Here is an 11,635-nt window from a genome sequence, read left to right on the forward strand (position 1 = left end):
GCATAGTATTGCTTTCATAGCAAGTGATATCATTCCGCAAAATGTAGAATGCTGCAGAAAGGCCTCAGTGCTCTCCAGTGCATAACCATGAAGCAGTGAGAGATAAGCACAGATAAACCAGTGCCTCGGGCCCATGTCATTCTGTTCTGTTAAGTTCTGCCCTGTCCTTCCAAGTCTTGTCGCCTGTCTCGGGCACTTCATCTACTTCTGACTCATATTCTGTCTTTAAAGGATTCTCATTTCTCTCTCATTTGGACGAGCACAACAGAGACAATTATTAGATTTCACAGATACCGAGCTCCGCCTCCCATAATACCGTAAGACTGTAGAGAGAATGACCTTGTTTCTTTTTCATCATGTAGCTCTTTTCGACTACCGTGCCGTGCTGTGCAACATATTTCACAGGTTCTGGATTTGCAGGCACTACGGCTTGGATTGAAATGCTAAACTTGAGTTTTTATGGTATAGCTGTCCCTGGTTATGATGATTATAATGGAAATGTAAACAAACAAACAAACAAAAAAAACATCACTTTACATTCAGTTTATGGAAGGTTCTGGATCACCCTTCGTAGTCATAAAGAGCCATTATCTGCCTGCAATTGTTCTTTCCACATGTTCGAATCCCAGGCGTCTTTACATTGGCACATTCAACTTCCTCACTCACACTCACAATCAAATGAAACATTAATCAACATAAATGAATGAGAAATAAGCGGAAACAAACTCACTGATTTCCTAGCCCACTCAATAACTCACTCACTCAATAAGCAAGGCACTCACTGCTCGCTAAGTGCTGAGAGCACCATGTGGTTTCTTAGGCAGTAAAACTGATCAAGGTAATAGGCTATCAAGGTGTTATACAGTATTGTCCTTGTAACCGGTTTCATGGAATGATGTCAATTAATCATAGACAGTGATTGGTAAAGTAGGGGATAAAGAAAAGACTGAAATGAAATAAGGTTCAGTAATGCTGCAAAGAGATTGGCCTTTCCTGTTCTCTCTGCTTGTCACTCTATCTCCGTAAGTGCATCTGCTGCCTGGTGGCAGAATCATCAACCTCTGCGTCCCCTGACAAACCATGCACTCTGCAAAGATGTGCCAATGATGCTTACTATAGTGCAGGGAATGAAATGATAAAACACAGTTTGGACTGTTTTCAGGTCACCAGGCATTTAATCCTTCTTTGTGAAGTCTATAACCAGTACTTTTGTTATTCCAGTAATCCATTATAATATAAGTTAGAGTCATGTATTCACCGTTCATCAGTGTGTTTGTCAGCAAAATAACTTTGATGAATGGATCCATTACAATTACAATTTAGGCATTTAGTAGACACTCTTGTGAAGTACAACATCAGAATAAATGGCAGACAAATGACAGGGTAAATGAAAATAGTCACATAAAAAAGGTGCAAACAATGTAGTGCTTCAAAGAAACTGGGATAGAACGTATATCAAACCCCTTGAAATGGAATGAAATCATAGAATCATCATTTAGCAGCCTCAAAAATGACATGATAAACTTTTTGGTTGAAAAGTTCAAAGAACAAGGTCATGGGAAAGGTCAAAATGGCATAATCAAACATATCTGAGGTGGAATTGGCATCTTGAGAGAACTGCATAGTGTCTAAGGAAGTGTCTAAAGAAAACTATTCTACAGAATAACATGCTTATTCATTATCCATCACTGTGGAAAGTATTAAGTAAATGAGGTGGAGTTGCCACAGTGGAGCCTGACAAATAGATTTGGATGACAGAATCCAGCACACTGGGCATCATTTGTTTCCTTTTCCCTAAATTGGAATGGATACACCCAAAATCCTTCGCTTATGTAAATTGCAAACGGCGCCACTTAACCACATCTGCAAGAGAAGCTATAAACTACAGCTATAAGTGGTATAAAAAAGTATAACATTTATTGTATACATTTACATGTATTCATGTCTCTGTCTGTCTGTCTGTCTGTCTGTCTGTCTGTCCGTCCGTCCGTCCGTCCGTCCGTCCGTCCGTCCGTCCGTCCGTCCGTCCGTCCGTCCGTCCGTCCGTCCGTCCTTCACACATCTTGAAAACCACTCATCCGAGTGACTTCACACTATTGCTGAGGACCCAAAGGAGTTCAGTGTTGAGTGTGAAGTCGATCGGATGAGCGGTTTTCCGGAACGCTGCAAGCAGCACTTCCAGGGGCCAAGCAATATGCCTGTTCCAGAGGGCCAAAGAGGCCACGCCTCGAACAGGCACGTGTTCCAAAACGGCCATGTGCTCTGCATGCCCACGCCCCGAACAGGCACGGTCTGTTAGTCATATCTAATTTGGGGGTTGAGAGAAAATGTACAATACACGCTGATTTTGATATGATTAACCACAGAACATGTGCATCTTAGAACATACACTGTTTTGCCCAATCATCTTCCTTTGCCATCTGTATTTTCACCTGCACTGTCCACAGTGTTCTGTTCATTTAACTCCTGGGAGTCTAAAAATAGACCCAAAATAGCCATTTTTTGCTTACTTAACACTCAGGACTTTGCCATGCAACGAGTTGTTGATTTAGCTGCGAGGAGTCATGTGGAGATGACTCGCTACTGCCTCTGTCTCGCTACTGTCTCCTGTGTTTCCTTCACGTTGATTAATCGGGCAGCAGCCAGCATTAACCTCCCTGTCTCCAACATATTAACCACATGCCAGCCTGGCTGTTAAACAACAGGCTGTACAACCTACTACATGAAGTATTGGCCTACTGCCGTCTGCCACTGCAATTTAAACTGCCCGGGGTGTTTTGCATTATGCTAAGTTGTGCAGTAAAGTAACCTGCTTTATTAAAACACAATAGAAATGAGTTTCACCAGTGTGCTGGCATGCTGAGCTGTGCCACAATCTATCCGGCACTATGTCTATGTTGTGTGTGTTTTACTAGTCAAGATTTGCAGCTGCCAGGCAAGACATTTTACATTCTTCCTCAGTAAAAGAAGACTCTCTGCATGCATATTCAACATTTTGACTGCCAACCTTCCTTCCCTGTTAAAGCTTGATTTTGTAGAGTTCATATATTTTTATATTGAAACAATATGAAACGGTTGGTATATTATCTCTGCTGGTGATATAGTTGAGGGGGTGACCCGGGTGAGAGTGGAGTGTTTGTGTGTGTGTGTGTATATAAAACGATCACACACCTCCTGAAACATTTCTTGTTTGATATTAAGATATTAAGAATATATTTTCCAGAGGTAAACTGATTGATTGATTGATTGATTGATTGATTGACATCCCTATTCCCTATCTACAACCGAACATGGCATTGTGTTGTGACACATTGGGATCTTGTTTTCAGAGAAAATATCTGATGAAGAGGGATTAAAGAAGGGGACCAAGGACACCGGTCAACAAAGTATATAGGGTTTAACGAGTATGCCTCGGCTCTTGTCGTTCAGCCCTGTAGAAACCAGGCTCTTGAATGACATAATACGTAATATCCCTAGATCCCAGGCTATTGTTTCTTGAACACCTGCCAATCAGGCTGGCAGTGGAGATGTTCCTGACTCCTACATTCACCACCTCTTCCAAGCATGGCAACCTGTTTGGCTGTAGTGTGACTTCACTGTTTCCTTCAGGCTCCTCAATAAGCAAATGTCTAGCTTTATAAAACCCTTCTTTTTAAATACATGTTTTAAATCACATATTTAGGCAGAATATTTTTTTTTTGGTCAACAAGCCATACATTTCTGTGCATTATAATTGTAAATTGTATAGTACAAATTTGTATTCAAAAGGTTCATAATTGTAGAAGGCGTTGTTTGTACATTGTTATTGTATGGAAAAGGCTGTCAGTATGTCTGCATATGTTTTTGTGCTCACCGTTTAAGAGGAACAGTATTTATTCATATAACCAGATGGATAAAACACACATAATAAATTACACTGGATGCTATATGCAGCAGTGAATTACACACATTCATCTTCTGGAAAGGAATCAGTCGGCATGCATTTGGCAGGTTTCGGCTGAGGAAAAGTCCTCACATGAAAGCAAAGATTTTCTTTGTCATTCATTCATCAGCTGAACAGGTCAAATTGTACCCAAGGGGTATTTATTTAGCTGAAGTAATCACAGACAGTGCTCTAACCCACTGGTTCCCAAACACTGGGTCGGGACCCATTTGTGGGTCACGGACACATTGTTATGGGTCCCCTAATTTTTGAGGGGTGCTAGCCCCTCCTATATACAGGTTTAATGTTTGTTTTTAGGTCAATGTTTGTTTTAAAAACGCCATTGACAATGAAGAGAAATTAATGTTTGTTTAGTCACTAACACAAACATTAAATCCCATTAACAATAAAGAGAATTTAATGTTTGTTTTGACACTGTTTGTTTTACATCATCATTACATCACCTAATCATACATAGGCCATAGAGTTAGACTTTAATATATTATTTAGATTAATAGAGGTTACACATAAAACATACCTGTATTACGTTTGAGTCGTTGTATTGTCAGGTAAAAAAGAATGATTTTTTTTATGTGCCCTTATTGGTTATTGATGATATCTTGGGTGAGTAAAAGGTACTGTGATCGGTGCAATGTGATCATGTCGGTATGTATGTCAGGGTAAAAATAGTGGTCTCTTATTGGCTGTTGATGGTGACGTAACTATAAGGTAAATCCACGGTTGGTATATATATATACACTGGAAGTTCTTATAAGTGAATAGACATGGATTGGATGGCCATTGAATAAAGTAACATTTATAGCTGCTCCAAGCTATGACCTATACCGAATTCCCTCCTCGATGTTGTAAGATGATAAGAGTGCCCCTCACTTCACACAGGTGTGATTTTTGTTTCCTAAATTTGGTTTTTAATAATTATTATTATTTGAGTAACTTCATAACTTCATAAAAGAAAAATCAACGAAATTCCATAAATTAGAAGATAAAAGCAGACCTGTCTGAAGTGAGTGGTGCAAAAAACTCCATCATGCACCTGTGGTCCTGTGCACAGTGTGAAGCTCAACAGCGCCACTTTGTCACCTGTTGGTACCCTAAACATACATACAGTACATACATACATACATACATACATACATACATACATACATACATACATACATACATACATACATACATACATACATACATACATACATACATACATACATACATACATACATACATACATACATACATACATACATACATACATACATACATACATACATACATACATACATACATACATACATACATACATAGTCCCCAGTGAATAGGCAGGTTGCCCTTCACTGGTAACCTTACATTGGATTTTAAATATATGAAGGTATTGTAGGCTGGGATTTTACAAAAAAGCTCCCCTTTTAAATACATACAGACATACAGACATACAGACATACATACTTATAAGGTATGCCATCTGGTGGCTAATGAACCAAACACATTTTCAGAAGTTTTAGAGGACCCACTTTTAGGCCAGTGCAACAGAGCATGCTTTTGCCTTTTTTTAAAACCTTACCCATTTTAACCAAATACATACATACATACATACATACATACATACATACATACATACATACATACATACATACATACATACATACATACATACATACATACATACATACATACATACATACATACATACATACATACATACATACATACATACATACATACATACATACGGGACGGACATAGCTGGACATTGGAGTGGCTGCACCCTATGGTTGCACAAAAGTTTGGGTACCCTTGCTCTAGTCTAGTCTAACCCACAGGTTTTCAAAGTAAGGGCCATGGCCTATGTAGGGGCCGCCAGGGGGTGCCAGGGAGTCCAATTGGAAAGAGAACAAAATGGAGAAGACCATATTTTTTTATTTAAAGAAAAACGATTATTGTGCCACCACTTTCAACTTGTCCATATTTTGGGCATGGCATTGTCAAAAATTGTCAAACTAAAAAGAAAGTTAAAGAAATTCTGTGAGGCAATGCACTATTCGAAATAAACATGACATGAAAACAAACAAATAGATCAGCTCTTTTTGAAGAAAAAAATAACAACAAAACAGCATTTTGCAATATGGGGCCACAAGTCTATGGCGATTTGGGGGTCCTTTGTATGGAAAGATTTTGGACCCCCCTCTGCTGTAGTCAAAATGTGGTATCAGTCTGGTAAAAATGCTTTCTTTAGAGTCAAGCATGTCATTTTTCTGAAGGAGCATTGCAAGTAAGTAAGTACGTAAAATATTCACAACGTCTCGACCAATCCAGTCATATAGGCTATTGTCCCACGATGATATTAAGTGTCATGAAATATTCACTGAATTACAGGCAAGCAACATCAACTAAAATATTCACAACGTCTCGACCAATCCAGTCATATATTGTCCCACGATGATATTAAGTGTCATGAAATATTCACCGAATTACAGGCAAGCAACATCAACTAAAATATTATTATTAAATATAACACAACAGCAAGCACTCATTTCCCTTCCAGAGGCTCAGCGTTGTAAATCCTTAATTTCTCTTCATTTTAATACAGAATGAGACGTTTAATTGAGCTATTAATTATTCTGCAGAATCAGCACACATCACAATTGCTTCCCCCTTTACTCTGCCATTCTATAATCACCATCTTTAAACAGGGGATTTGAGATACCGTATATTTTCACTCAGCATTCAGTCAAATGACACTACACAGCTCCAGTGCTTAATTGCCACCTGATCTCATCCTATACCTACTGCAATTTTGTGCTCAACACCATCCTAGACCTCTAGGTTGTTTCGTTGGCTTTCATGGCATCACCTCCTTCAAAGAAAACATGAACACATGAACACCGGCCCTTGCGTTCTACCGGCCTACGCTCTTCCTCTCATGTATTTGGTGGTGTGTTGGTGGTGGGGTGTGGTAATGTCAGTGGTGTTTGTGTGGTTGTGTGTTGCCTGTGTGTTGTAATGGTACACCACCTCGTTCCTCATGCCTTATTTATGCTGATATCTGTTCTGTGCCTACTCTCTGGGCTCAGAGGACGGGACGGAGAGATAGATGGAGAGAGTTGTTGGAATGGAAAGCATGGGAAATTATGGCATGGGGTGGGAAAACAGAAAGGGAAAAGGGAATGAGGGGGAGGGGTGCTTAAGCAAGGAGAGGAGCCAGACCTGCAACAAAGAATAGCAAGTGAAATCTAGAAGCCAAGGAGATGGGGGAGAGAAGCGACTAGAAAGCAAACTAAATGAGGCGACAGAAGTGCGCAGAGTAGAATAGCCGAGAACAGAACAGTGGAGCAGACAGAGCCAGGGGCTGAGGAAAACAACACAGCCATAGTCTCAGCAACCATCCATCAATATGAAGAGGTGAACCTAAGGCCCACTGGAAGCTGTCTCGTTAACCAGACACAACGCACAATTCTTCCCTCAGGTGCGATAATGATGATGAGCAGTGCATCATTGTGATGTCTGACACACATATACTGTACTGTGTACTTATTTCTCACACTATTTGTCTCTCTAAATGCCTGAATGGAGTTATGCATATGCCATAATTCCCACACCCAACATGAACAGTGATATTAAACTATCTTCCATCTGTCTGCACCAACGATCAACATGTGACTTAAAACATTCATCATGTCTGTATGACATGAACATAATTTAGATAGCAGCTATGTTGTAGCTCCTTCAATTAATCAATCACTTCACTTTCAACCTGGTGTCCCTATTTTGGGAAAATGAAAATAACCAACTGTGTTACCAACTTAAGCCCCATTTTTCTCACAAAATAAAAAATACCAGAAATAGTGAAAATAGACGATCTACATTACAAGCTTACAATGTGTCATAACTCTTTGTATTGAGTTTGTGCTTGTAATGTACTGTAATTCTGCAAACTGTTAATAAATATTTCAATCAATCAATCAGCAGCACGCCACAATGTGTCGCATTCCAACGTGTTGTGAGCTTAACTGTAGATCTGCTACTTTTGCTATTTCTGAAAATGTCTATATGACAGGCCCAAAAATTGGGACGCGAGTTTGAAAGGAGTTGATGAAGTGTGAACTTGTGTGTTGATAACATCAATTCTCAGCCATGAACTTCACATACCCCCTCGACGTGCCAAATCCCACAAGTCACCTTAACACACATCAAAGAGGTAAGAAGAAAATATACTGAAAGAGACCAAAAAGGCTTTAGCACCAGTTCAAAGCATAGATGCTGGTGTGTGTGTGTGTGTGTGTGTGTGTGTGTGTGTGTGTGTGTGTGTGTGTGTGTGTGTGTGTGTGTGTGTGTGTGTGTGTGTGTGTGTGTGTGTGTGTGTGTGTGTGCGTGCGTGCATGAACTTGGGAAGGAGAGTGCAAGAGAGGAGTGAGACAGATGGACAGAGACAGAGATAGAGGGAGTCAATGACACACAACCCTGACTTCAAACACATACAGATTAACATGACTCTGATGAAGACCGCATAGGTAATTTTTGTATACTAGCACCTAATAAAAGGCTTAAAATGTCTGTGCTGCTCCAGTGTCCTCTCCTCCTCCTGCATACAGATGAACCTCACAGCCCTTCTCCCCACAGCAGTAAGGTAAACCCTATGTCTCTGCCTCGCAAGGTCGTCAGTGTTCATTTAACACTGAGAGTGAAAGAAATGACCCGTGAGGATGTTATTTATTCCTATACTATATCTTAGATAGTGGCAATAGACTCGATTTGTTAACATGGCTATGTTCATAGTGTAGCCTACACGTGGTTCCACATATCCTCTGAGTTATAGACCTGTATGGGTCCATTTGGAACCTCCTCTCCCAACCCTGAGGATTTGGACTTTGAGAATCACTGCTATAGGGTATGCGCATGCAAGTGAATGGCAAATCGAGTGGCAAAGTGAATTTAACGTTGTTTAATGCAATCAGATAGGACTTTTCTGTTTGGATGTATGAACTGTCAAGGACAAAATGTATTTTTTTGCCACTCAGTAGGCGTATGATACCTATGATAATGAATTAATGGATGGCACGTGCATACCCTCTATTGTAGACTATAAGGTGGTGCATGGCTTACATAACGGCTGTTGAGTCAATGCACGACTGCGAGACCACGTCTGACCAAGGTCTTATATCCATCTGTCATTCCAGCCCCTATACTCTCTGGAATTGTCTGACCCAGTGTATTAGATCAGCCGAACCAGTTGAATGTTTCAAGCACCGCTTAAAAACACCTTAGAGGTCATAAATTAATGTTTGTTTATCTGTTATGCCATGTGTAATGTACTCTGATTGTATATGATTGATCTGATTGTATCCGTTATGTGAAGCACTTAATTTGTGTGTTTAAACCATGCTACTGCATGAAGTTGCACTTAGTACTTATTTATACTTACCGGTACTTACTTACCTCTACTGATTATTAATTCCAGCATGTTGTGTTGGCCAAACTTGTTAGATAAAGATTTGAAGGAAAGAGATCCCCTGATGATTTTGGCTACTTGATATTCACCTACATTTTCAGGTCCTATTAGCACGGACGGTATCCTAGCAACATCCTCTGCCAAAGAGCTTTCCATTGGCAGTTCATAATCTTCTACAATGCTGTCACAGCCATCCCCACTCCCTCTCTGCACTGTATCACAACAGCTAATAAAAATGTTGATGGAGCGTGAAAGGGAGTATTAAAACAGCTAGGTTGATTTCATGTAACTGTAACTGTAAGGTAGTGATGATGAGACAACGACTGAGGCAATTTAACTTGTTTTGGCTAGGGATCTAAAAGAGTAATTCACCCTTGCCCCAGGAGCTAACTCGTACTTACTCATGTTAGGTGTGGATACCAACCACAGTCCATCTTGGGGAATGTAGGTCGGAGAGGCTTATTGTCTGTATCAGCTGAGACCGCGGTAGTCAATCCCTGTTTCAATTCGCTAGACCCCTGTGACACTGATTACTGAGGTGGAGCGCAACACCTACCATCAGCCCAGTACGACTTGCTGCACCCAAACTACATGTGCTACCAATACGTTGATTTGGCGGTGCCCGGGATCTAACCCATGACCTTGTGCTGTGGTCCAAAGGCAAGTGCTGTGCTACCTGGACACAATCCACTGTTGCAGGACCTATAATGTCCGCTGATGGTGTAGGAATTACTGATCTAACCACCACTCAACATTTACCTTCATATTCAGCTCCTCATCTCCTGTCAGGGGGCAGGAAATCCTTACAGTACTTTGTCTGATGTTAAAGAACATGAGATGAGGTCAATGTAAATGCTCGTCCTCTGGGCCTATGCCTTTACATCCACCATGTAGTTCACTGAAGCTATATCGTTGCTGTCGGGCAGGGGTCTCGTATGTCCATATTTCAACTATTCATGCTTTTTCGTCAATTAATTCCCTACTGCCTCATACTACAATATTACACAAAAGTAGAAAAAATAGCAGATCTACAAGCTCACTGCACGTCACAATCCGAGGTGCTGTGAGCTTGCAGATCTGCAATTTTTGTTGAGTGGTGTAAACCACTCCTACAACTGGCTTTGTTAGTTTACGTGTCAAAACAATGAGCATGGTTGCTATGGTCACCCAGTTCACCCGGGTGTGATTTCAGCTTTGTTAGTGAAGTTTACGTGTATGTTCGTACCAAAAAATCCCAATGGTCATTACGTCAGGCATTACGTCAGATCACAGCTGATCAGGCTATATAAGACCTTACACCACTCAGTTCACACGGGTGTGATTTTTGCATTTGTTTTTGAGGGGCGCCAGCCCCTCCTATACACAGGTGTTATGTAAAATTTACGTCATGTGCCTCATTACGTCATATTGTCTCTTTATTGTTAACGGCATTTAATGTTTGTGTTGGCACCGTTTGTTTTACATCACCTAATCAACATGAGTTAGACTTGAATATATTAGCGCCCCTCACTTCACACAGGTGTGATTTTTTGAGTGAAAGTGGTTGTGTGTCTGTGGGTTTTTATAAATATTGCATCAATTAAAAGTATTAACAAGAGCCTTTGACTATAATAACTACATTGGATCCATTTCGAACAATTAAGGTTCCTTTTTCCATTTCCTGAAATGCTAGTTTTGGACATACAAGGTTTACACCCAACAGTGACGTTATGTCTCTCACACACACGCACGCACGTGCGTACACACGTGTGTGTACCGGTATGTGTGTGTTATATATATACACACACACACACACACACACACACACACACACACACACACACACACACACACACACACACACACACACACACACACACACAATCAGACTATATAACGTCACAGCCAGCCTTGGTCTCTCTCTCCCTTCTCAGTAGCTCTGTGTTCCCTTCCCCACTCCAGGGAAGGCCACTGTCACTTACCTCAGTGCTGCCCATCTGCACCTGTCACACTGCATTGTGTCCCTGTGGTTAAGCTAGCAGAAAATAGCCCTGGGTACATAGAACACTACACGATTCAAAGAGGTGGGGAGGAAGAGGCGGTAGAAAGAAGAAGGAGGCTGCTCTAGAGCTGAGGTTATTGACTGGATATTGCAGGGTCTTTTTGCTGTTTAGTATGTGTCAGAGAATTCATGTAGATATTCAAATAGTCTATACTTTCAAATGTCTATTTGACACATAATTCATATCATCATATGCATCCACCAACTT

This window comes from Electrona antarctica, assembly GCF_951216825.1.
Source record: "Electrona antarctica genome assembly, chromosome: 6".
NCBI classification, from domain to species: domain Eukaryota; kingdom Metazoa; phylum Chordata; class Actinopteri; order Myctophiformes; family Myctophidae; genus Electrona; species Electrona antarctica.